General features: G+C 32.7%; 1 protein-coding gene across 1 annotated transcript in view; it reads right to left on the bottom strand.

The window, feature by feature from the left end:
- The window catches only part of LOC128187737 (probable ATP-dependent RNA helicase DHX35), a 68855-nt gene that overhangs the window by 35391 nt on the left and 21406 nt on the right, over window positions 1-12058 (bottom strand). The window lies entirely within an intron of this gene.

Here is a 12058-nt window from a genome sequence, read left to right as displayed (position 1 = left end):
TATATATTTAAAGCAAAGAGCAGTATTTGTAGTACATGAAAAACAGTTAAGTACATTGATCCACATATAACTGCTTGTAAAAAACTCTACACTGTTAGGATGCTGCAGCTAGCTCCCACACTACCAGTATAAATTAATTTCAAAATCTAGAATGCAAAGATTTTACAAGAATGTGGGAGTACCAAAAATCGTTCTCCCATAAAGTACACTAAAGCTTTGTCTAGTAATTGCAACCTCTTCAAATTTTTCAGTCTAGATAATGGTAATAAATTTTCTAGGTCATTAAATCTATAGTTGGCATTAGGCATAGGAACAGACCAGGAGCTTTAGAACTACCATATTGTTCTAATGTCAAAATGAAACAGAAAATGATTCCTTAACTACAGCACTCAAGAAGTAATCTTCTACACATAAAACTGAAAACACTTGTTCTTGCTTCATTGACCTGAAAAATCAATGCTTCGTCCCTTTCCATCACCCCAGAAAACCAAAACGATTATATATGTAACCCTTCCAGATGTTGAATCTGAAATATTCATCATAAAAAAGGCTAAAGAGAAAAAAAAATGCTTTTGATTTAGGAGTTTACCTCCAAGTATCACGGCTCATTATCTTGCTCGATTAGCAAGTATACGGAGTGGAAATGAGAAATGAAGTTGAATTCCTTCATAATCATACAGGATCATCTTAGCCCTCCTTGGAAAAAATCAGGCAAACATATGTTCACGGATAATAAAGGAGAAGGAAAGATAGACAGATACCTCTACTGATAAATTTTAAAAAGGAATACCTACGTCAAACAACCCCTATCCCCCACCAAGCCCCCACCCCCAAAAATATACTAATTAATTAATACACTGAATCAAAAGATATTTAAGAATTTAAATCAACTACCTTATTTGTAAGGATTTTTTTAAGACTCTCATTTATTTCAGCTGGCAGAATAATGATATCCCTCTTTTTTTCAGCTTTTTAGCAGGCATGCATGCAAGCATGAACATCTTTATAAAAAGAATTCAAACACACCTGATGTATGATGTATCCTCAAGAAGTACACTGAATCTACAATGAGTCACCAATTTCAACCACGTAATATAATAGTTGATTTAACAAATTAGCATCATATCAACTAGCATGTCATGATTGTGTCAGGACCCTAAACCTTCAGTAAAGTCATAAGCAACATGATACATATATCATTACCTACAAATAAAAGAATGTTAATTTTGAAACCCCTGGGTAAGCTGCTGTACAGCTTCCGATTATCTAACCCCTTATAACTCTAAGGAAATTCAGACATGAATTTGATGAATTGAATACTTAACTCAAAAGGTACAATTACATGTATTACTTTACTGAACATAAGGAATTGAAAGTACACAATATATTTTATATATAACCATCAGTTAATTTTTTTTTTTTCAAATTCTACAGTATTTGACCCAAACCTGCATTATGAAATTCTCATGAAGGTAAAAAGCAGGTTTCCAACTCAAGACTTGAAGATCAGTACTAAGTTGATGATCAATGCTTAAACCCACTGCACCACCCTTTTAAAAATTAAAATCTTGAATATAAGTTGTTATTATTAATTTTCTTGTCTATATTGAAAAAAAAAATGTATGTCAAAATAAGCAGGTGTCCCATATCTCCTTAATTGCAGAGATGATGTAGCATTTTCCTATGATAATGATTACTATTATTTTGACTTATTTCCTGTATGTTTACTTAGCAGCTGATTTCCCTTTTCCATGTGCATTTTTCACATTTCACAAATGGTGATTTCGTGACTTACGTAGCAGGTATATAATATAAACATTCACGTTAAGATTTGATCTTATGAAGTATTTCATGAGCAGCTATAATAAAAACCTGCATTGTCTGGAATCTTTACAACTAATGAGGAAGCTAGCTAGTTCTATTCTACTGGTCATCCAACTCGGGGTTAATTGGCTGAGGTTGCCCGATTTCAACAACAATACCATCGATTTCAACAACAATACCATAGTAGCCATACTGAAAAGTGAAGATCGAACTCGCCAAAATATTCTTTAGTAATATGTACAACTATGCCTGTTAAGAATGTTAATTCTTAAACTTGAATGAAGTAACTTTAATTAAGTAAAATCATTCAGTAAAAGATGCGCATGTTATACAGTGGTCTGGATGAGGTACCTGGTGCTTCAGATGAAAAGAAAAGTGAAGAAGATTCCATGTCTCTTCTTACAGAGACTGTTTATCATCATTCACAGCAGAGCTGATTGCTGTGAATACACTTTCCAATAATTCTTTTTCATTCTTATCAACTAAAGAAAATAAGGATTTAATAGTGATCTCACAGACATGACAGACAATTCATCCATTTATATCAAAACGGGCATTTTCTTAATGAAAATTCATATAAATATTCACATACACCAGGTATTAATGTACAGTAAATGAGGATGTAAAGTAAACACCCGCATACAAAATGCTCTAAGATTATCTAGTCCCAAACAACAACACATGGGAATCAGGATGGTAATAGGTATCTCCCACACTGAAACATGCCTTGAGCAGATACTACACTCCTCCCAATCATAAAATAATGCTTTCCAAACTACATTTATGTGAATCCTATGAGCTCATCATCTAAAAATAAACTATAGTGTCATATTTTAAGTACCGACACATCTATTCTTGTTTTCATACCTACCAAAATACCCTCATCACCTTTGGTAATTAATGATCTTGTGTGCATTTATTCTATGAATATATAGATATAAAAAAAATGTCTCTCATTAGTGGTATATCAATAATTAGAAAGTTTACATACAAAATACACTTGTGCCCTCTATACAATATCCTGCCAATCTATTCTAATGCTATTAGAAAGTATGCATCTATCTAAAGAAACAGAATTGTGTTGTACTGAACTTGTTATGCAATGGCCGAGATCTGTCAAACTCAATAATTCGTTATGGAGTGACTCTCCCTTCTTCAGCGATGAGATAATTAGTTATATGTATTCGAGAAGTAAATAAATGGTTCGATCTCTTAATATGTGTACTTCATTAAGGTTCATTGGAGCAGCCCATAGGGATGGTAATATAAGTGCAATATCGAATACTCATGTTAGTCAAATTAGCAAGCTCATTAATTTAAGATCAACCTGTATAACTCAATTCATATATAAACAAGTCTCTCACGAAATGGCAAGATAAAACTCATATTTAATGCATGTCTCAGCTGTAAATCATAAAATCTAGAAGGTATTTGACAGAAATCAGCTAGAAACTGAAAATGTTTCAGCAGCCAAAAAACAAGAGGCCTTAAAATAAGTACCGTAGTTTTTTTAAGTATTCAAAATCACTTACAAGTGACTCTTATTGATTCTAAATTAGGATAGAATTTCAGACAAAAATCACACATGACCATCAATTAGATAATGTCTACATTCAAGGGCCTTAATTCTTTAAACGTGGGTCACATCACACATCATACAAAATACTCCAATATAAAGCCACAACCCCTAAACAGCCCAATGTCTGTAATCACAGTACAAAAACACTTACTACATGAATATAAACTACCTGAATCTTCACAAAATATAAATCTGTCAAATGAAATACAAGTTGCTGTATTTGATAATTTTGACTTGACTACTCCGTTATTTTTATGGGCTCATAGCTTCTCTTTATCTCCCCTTAGCTCCTTCCTTCATCTTAATTAATCAGTATACATGACACTTGATAGTTTCATGTTTTCCTAAATAATTTAAACTAATTAGCTCATCAATTTATTTTACACAACTTTACGAGAGTACATATGTCATTTGCATGCATCTTTTACTGCAGAGGTGTGCCTTTTACTGACTCAGAAATCACTTTCCTTTTTTAACCATAGGAATGATAGGATCAATCAACTGTCAGGTTTTGACAGTTTACTGCTTAACTCATTAAAAGCTTTCAAAAATCTTTTCTCTTCTAAATGTTTTTTTTTTTCTCAGTTATTCTATTCCCCCCCAAAAAAGTCTTTGGCTTGTGTTGTGTCATAACATGAACGTGTTTTTACTTCAGCTTATCCCCAGAGTTGTTTAATCAGCAGAAAATGAAATATTCTGCTTCAGTCCGTGTATAATACTCAATCATCCTGATAATCTTCATCTACTTCAAAATACAGCAAATTACTTTTTTTGATAAAAATTAAATGTTACATCACTTCTTCAATCACACAAGTTGGCAAATTTGCCCTACACTTCAGATGAAAGTCGGGATTCATGTTGGGTAATGGCTCCGTGGTATCAAACATTGTCTCCCCTTAAATAAGCCCACCTCTCAATTTCATAGATAAGAGTGTGCACACTTGTATTCACTTTATTTCAGAAATTCCCACCATGAAGCATTCCTGCTTTTAGTTTGCCAATTTTCTGCTGAAAGGGGGTGGAAAAAAGTCTTCTAAATATACTCAAATAATTGTTTCTTCTTCATTTCCTAAACGTGCGGTTTGTTAGAGGCCATTACAGAAACTATTTAGGCCAGTGACAAAACAACTCAACCACGCAATATGATGTCAGAAAAATTAGAACCAAAATTGGGCCAAAGATATCTTTCGTCTAATGTTGCTAATTACTAAAGTTTTCCTTTCGATGATAACGAAAACAAGACTGGATGGTTTATCAAAACACGGAAGTGCTCATGCCTCGATCTACAGCAAAATTACTGAGCTCCGAGTAGAATCCCCTCATCCGTCAGCCAAAACTACTTATATTTTATCTACTGCTTAGCTTTAATTGAATTATATGTAGAGAAAAAAGACAATGTCGGGATGACTGCAGAGTGGGTAATGCCAAATAATTATAAAGTTAAAGGAAAACCCACTAAGAGACGTTAGCGCCCCAGCATGTAGCAACTTCAAGTAGAGTTCCGATCATTGTCAAAATTTTTACAGAGATAATTTACATTAAAACAGCTAGTTCAGTGAAAATTTAATTTTCCGACTAACTAGGGTACCTTTCTACAGAAAAAAATATACTCAACAAGGGTTGGAAATGTTCGTTCAAATCAAGCTAAATTATTTTGAGAACTAGAAATATGGCAAAGGACCAGAAACGATGTCTTGCTTACTCCGGATTGATTTGAGTTCCGTAAAGTAAACAGCTTCTATATCTTTTTAAAACAAAATGCTTTAATTCCTCCAGCAGTTTTTTTCTGTAACTAGTATACATTTGAATTGTTAACATATCCTCTCAAGCACAGATAAAATGATGTAATTCTATACACAAAAACTGGATAGAAGGAATTCAGATGTCTTAATTTCTATCCAAACAGATACACTTTACCACACTGAATTTACGAAATCAAAATACTGAAATAAACATTGGCATCTCCATTCTTCTGTCAGTTCATTAAGTCTCTCAATGACCTCATTCCTCCTTTGTTCAATCCTGAACAAGAATACATTAATTGTTTTTCTTTAACATGTAAATTTGTTTTTAGAAATATCTTTTGAAATCAACTGAATCTTTTTCAGGTAAGCACCTAATCTTTTTCAGGTAAACAGGAAAACATGATGTTTGCGTATTTTTGCAACCCTCATACCCACATGAAACACCAAAGTACCGATACACATTTGCTTGTTAAAAGATACATGGTGATGCACAAACTTATGATTTATCAAATATCAAATTTTTACATGATAACATTTCCATGTAATCTTATATATCCAAAGAAAAGATGAACCTTTGAAAAATTACATTGTTTAAAAGGAAATAAATCTAATTAAAAAGAGAAAAATAGAATTAATTGCTGAACCAACACATAATTATTGAGTTTTCCTTCCGCTTACCAGTCAAGGGAAATGTAAATATATACTGCAGCGTGTCATACATCATGGGCAAGCGCCCTCAGTGTGAACCTGATGTCTTCAAGATCTAATAGTATCTGTACTTGATATTTATTAAGATTCACTCTCCATGGATGCATATTTCCTATTACATCAAATAACTTCAAATTTCAATTCTTTTCTCAGTGTGTCAATCTTTCTGTATCTATTTTTAGACAGCAATCGCAATTGCATGACACTCACACCAATGTCCAAAACAACTCAGTTTGTTAACATGCATAATTCCGGATAAGTTTTAATGACCTGGAAACTGAGAGGGGATGACTTATAATGTGTGAAAACTTCCTATGATCAAATTTCATACAATTAAGGTCTTCCATTTCCAACGGAAGACCTTATTGTTATTCTTCGGTTTCTTTTTCCCTATTATTATTTTTTTTCTTCCGATTTTTGTGCACGCGATTTCTCAGCAACGACTTGGCCGATCTCCATCAAAATTTCAGATGTGATAGATATTGGTCTGAAATTGATAGCAAATTTTTTGCATTGATGACGTCACATCCGTTTTTGCGATATTGACGTTTTAGCGATTTTTATATGGGTATTTTGTCTGAGGCAGTTCTCCTAAAGTATAAAAGATATTGCGCTCAAATTTCTACAGTTGATAGAGGGAAGATTGAAGTTTTGCATGGTTGTTGTTTTATATTTCTAGCACTACATGCGCCAAAGCTCGGAAGGGCTCGAAAATTGAGATATGAAAAGCGTCGCTAATTTTCGTGCTTTTTTTCTTTTTCTCTTTTCTGGAAAATATTTTGTTAAAACATGTAATGTAAAATTAGTTTGAATTTTTAAGACCTTTCAGCTGATATCAAGAAAAAGGGACTGGCCCCTCAAATTAGGGACCTAGTGGGCTCTAAAATCTTTTGCCCATAGCTCTTCAGTGAGGGATATTTTGTAATAGATTATAGAAGCAAATATGTTCATCTTACAGTTATAAAGCCCAACAGTATAATGATTTTCTCATGTGTTATGTAATTAGGGGTTTTTAGGGGTCAAAAGTCCAAAACTTTGATCACCTTTATCTCAAAAAAGAAAAATATTATGAAATGCAGTATAAACGAAAAGATCCTCAAAATGATGTACCTAACAACATGCAACCTTCAAAATTTGGTTCAGCAGGCCCAATAAGGAGATAAGGGACCAGCCCCTAAAATATTTTTTGATAAGATATCTCGAGAATGGTAACAAATTTCTAAACAATTGTCTTTTTGTTGTCTTTAAAATAAAAAAAAACTTTCATTTGAAAGGTTTCCAAGAAAAAGGTACTGGCCCCTATTACTGGATCTTTCAATCTAAACCTTTTCTTTCAACCCAGTACCATTCTTGATTTTTGGACCAATGACCAGACCAATTCGTTCATTTGTAAGCGAGTTATGAGTTTTGGGGCATTTGAGATTCGATTGTCGTGCTTGACATGTACTGTAGAAAAAATTTCTAACTCCCGAGCCCTTCACTCAATCCTAATGAAATTTTGTATAAATGTACCTCGGACCCCATTCTTATTGTCTGCCAAATATGCAGCGGATTGAACAATTAAGAAGAAATTCCTGAGATCAAGCGACGGGTATAACCTATACGGGGACTTAAAATTTACGCAGTACTAGGGATGTAAGCAGCCGCATAATTTTTCTGTTGCATGTATATTTCTTGTTTTCCATTTAGTCTGTATCTACGATAGCGTGTGAACTACTTATGAATGTTAGAAGTGTAATATTATCGTCATCAAATTTTTACCAAATAAATTCAAGTGTTACTGATTTCGTTATTTCTACATTTATAAAGATTTTATCAATCCTGTTGAAATAAAACAGTCAAACTTAATAGTAAACGACTCGAAAAAAAAAAAATCACAACACTGAAATACATGTGTAAAATGCATCAGTCATTGTTTTAGGACTTCCCCTAATTACCTTTAACCGAATCCTAGATCCACACCTCAAAATTCTACTTTCAATTTATTTACGACGAAAATCAAGCTCGGTCCCCTCCAGACACAAACTCGCATCAATATTTCAAATGACCTCGCACTGTTACCAAACCTGAATAGTCAGACATCTCACACGTTGTTTTTCATCTCACACAAAAATTCAGCTCCTGTCCCGAGCGGAAACGCCCCAAATTCAAAGCAAAATTCGGGAAATATTTCACGTCAGCCATGTTTTGACGTGAACCTTCGCTGAAAGACTGTTATGACATCTGCAAAGGCTTTTCTTTGGGGGGGGTTAACTAAAATATTCAACATAACGGGGTTGTACAAGTTGAAAAACACGCTTCCATTAAGATTTAGACAAAAACAGTCTTTTATTATTATGGTCTTCCATCTTCAGCGGAAGACCCTTTTATTATTCTATTGTTTCCTTTTCACCTTTGTTTTTATTATTAGGGTCTTCCGTCTTCAGCGTGAGACCCTTCTATTATTCTATTGTTTCTTTTTCACATTTCTTATTGTTATTATTAAGGTCTTCCGTTTCAAACGACCTTATTGTTATTGCTTTGTTTCTTTTCCCTATTATTAAGGTCCTCCGTTTCCAACGTAATATTTTGAAAGGCAGTGTAAAAGAAAAATTGCTCAAAATGATGTACCTAACAACATGCAACCTTAAAAATTTGGTTCATTGGCTCCAATAAGGAGATAAGGGACCGACGTCGACCCCTTAAACGTTTTTTACAGATATCTCAAATAAGGTTACAAATTTATAAACATTTGTTGAACAAAGCTCTTACACCTGAAACAAAATAGTATCTGGCCCTTAAAATGTAGACCCTCTTTTCCTGTTTTAAATCATGTTTAGCTGTTAAATAGCAAACTTAAGATCGAACATAAATCTCAAGTTCTAAAATCAGACGGAAGACCTCCTCGTTGCTCGCAACGAGATCGTGTCTAGTTCTCCTTATTTTCGTACTAATAATCAAAAGTAAAAAATCTTTAAATACATGCACATACTCAATTCAAAACTGGGAGAAATCTATGAGTGAAATCACTTATTATTCTTTAATACATTCAAGAATACTTTTGAATAAAGTTTGTTTAGTAAAACAATTTGTACATCATTTCTTTGATAAAACATTGCTAAAATGATCAGGAAAACTACAGCACTGCTTTCTAATGGATAAATGTTGGTACACTTACAAAACCAAACCAAACTATAATAATGAAATACAATTGGAGAAAACAGCTTTATACACCATAGAAGTATTCTTTGTGCATCATGAAATTCAGCTCTGAATTTTTTCTCCAAGACACAGGAATGTGCTCAAAGATATAAATGTTTTGGCTTCATCAGACATGATACAATTTTACACTCGATAAGAGTGCAAAGTACAACTTGAATTTTTTCATCTCGAAAGAAAAACCACTTTCATTTTTATACTCTTACATAAAATAATCAAGTCTCAATTTGACATCAAAATCATAAAGCTGAATTATCTCTCTATATATTTCGCATCTGTGAGCACAATTCTTTGAAATACCTCCAAGTTCAAAAGACTGTTTTTGATGTAAAAGTATGCAATGCCAAGTCATCTTTCTATTCAAAAGCTCCGATCTAAATTCCACCTTAATAACACAAATTAGAAGGCAGATTGAGCACTGTTTATAATGTCTCTGACCTTTAAGATAAATTTAACAAACTTAAACTAATGTGTTCAAAAACAATTCCAAAAGATCAAGGCAAACTCAAGCTCCATGTTGACAAAATAAATATCGGGGCACAATAAAACATAAGCATACATTTTTTCTTTCTCAAAATATAACTTTTTACTTCACTTGAATCTTGACCAGATAAAAAGTTATAATAACCTTGTGAATAGCTATAAGTAAAAGGTAAATAATTAAAATGCAAAATAACAAAATTATAGTATATATAAAAATTCTTATTGCTGTACATATATTTAATTCTACTTAAAGATGTTCAAGTTTTAAATTCATGTCAAATCAAATGCTGCAGTTAAGAATATAGAGGGGTAAAGGGGTGGGGATGGGGTAGGAGTGGTGATCATTGTTTACTGGAACACGGATAGATTTATGAATAAAAAAGAATTTCCAAAAAATCACACCTACATAAGACAACACCTGGTTAGCTTTATTGTGTGGAATTTCCATCAATTACTCAATATTTCCAACCAATTCTTGGATGTTTATATTAGTTGCTAAAATATCAATTTGTTTTGGGAATTTGCCAAAAAATTCCTACAAATATCATACTATCAAAATTAATGAATGGGAATCATTTGTATGACCTTTTCATATCCATTTGCTATTTCACACACACAAACAAGGACACAAATTTGAACAATTCATTATTTTGTCTGTTTGAAGACTTTACATAAAATATCCCAATTGCCTGAGAGAGGGCAGTTTTCATTTATCTGATCAATTAGAGCACAGTATATTCTTTATCGCTTGATTACAGCTACGATTCTCAGAATTATTAACCGTACATCTATTTCCGGCAGAAGAGCCACACGTCGTGATTCATACACCATCACAATAATTAATAAAGGTATGTGTATATACAATAAAAGTGCATAGATCATATAGAAATGAAATTTACTTTACGGTCTCGTACAACTCAGCTATTTCAGCATAGCCAAAATAATTGCTTCTGCCCCCTCCCCCTTCAAGAAAATTCATATGTAAAAATGTATGCAATTATTAGTCTTTTTTATGATGAAATGTCTCTTTAATCAATTCCTTCATTAACTGCTTGAAATCTAATCTCAATATGCAAAAGCATTCATCAAAGTTGCTTTTATTGCAATTTTTTTTTTCATACAAGGTTATACATTGAAATTTTCTTTTAAAATTATAAATCTTGATTTCATAAGATTATAATTTTTTGAACACTCATCAGATTAAGAGTTAATTCTAAAAAAATAATGAATGTTATCCAAATAGCTTTTGTGGTTCACCGATAACTAAAACTATTTTAGGGAATATTGTAGCACATGCAAAGAATTCAGTGAGTGTGTATTTCTGTGTATCAAAACTTTTAGCATGTTTGTGGACAAAATTTTATTCATTTTGACGGAATCAGTCCGCCCCAAAAATAAAAAAAATACATTAGATTTATAGACAGACATATATATATAGGATACATCAATCATTCATTAATAAAAAAGAGTTTTTAACATTTAAGGTTTTTTTTGGCCTAAGCAATCAAACATTGCAGAAGTCACGTACAATATATCTTATTCACACACCCCTCTTTAACCTAAAAAATTACCAATCCCCTTAAAATTAACATAGTTTTCTATCTCTTCCGGGATGAAAAACAACAAATGGTAAACACACTGGTTATAATTGCATCAGCAACTACCTGAATAGTCATGAACATCATTTATAAAGAGTAATTAGTAAATTTACATCCAATTCCTGTGGGAGAGATCTGTGATGGCAAACTCTCCCCTCAACCAGGACCTCTGCATGCTGCTTGTGATTAACAAAAAATCCCCAGTTCAAAACCGTCATTTCTATTAGTAAATTTCTATTCGGTTATCAATATCCCGATATTTGTTTATATTTTGACCCATTTTTTTTAATCTACAGAATCTTTGAATTACAGAACTAATTTTCATCTCACTGTTTGTTATCATTTGTAGCCATACCAGGGAGTAACTTAATTGTGACTCAGTGCATTTGCACCAAATTCACATCATAAAAAAACACATTCCTTAAAAATAACATACATACAAATAATGCCACACATGTAAGTAAAATATTCATGATGCAACATGCATCTGCAAGAAAACCAAATCATCAACTGCAAGATTGTGCATTTTGCATGTCATCATGTATACTGCCCAGAAGAATGACATTAATGTAATCTAATACATACTTCTTTGTAATATCTAGATGTTAGACCTGTCTTTTACACATAAACCTGATCACATCACAGTGGTAAGAGTTCCTGTCTTGTGTTGAGTCCTTTATTTTACTAATATATGTGTTTCTTAGTAAAGTCCAGATGTTCGACATGTCTTACACAGTTCATTTCAACACACAGAGATATAAATTCCTGTCTTGTGCTAATTTTTTTGTTGTACATGCAGGCAACAGTTTATATTCACTACAAATAACGGTGAACAAATCTACTTCTCTATCAGTGAGTAAAATGACTTTAACAGTAGAAATTTTTGTGGGGAATTACTGGGGATAAAATGTCATTGATTTGTG

Source organism: Crassostrea angulata, chromosome 6 (assembly GCF_025612915.1).
Source record: "Crassostrea angulata isolate pt1a10 chromosome 6, ASM2561291v2, whole genome shotgun sequence".
Taxonomy (NCBI): domain Eukaryota; kingdom Metazoa; phylum Mollusca; class Bivalvia; order Ostreida; family Ostreidae; genus Magallana; species Magallana angulata.
Note: the sequence above shows the minus strand (reverse complement) of the source record. Positions and strands in the feature narration are given on the sequence as shown.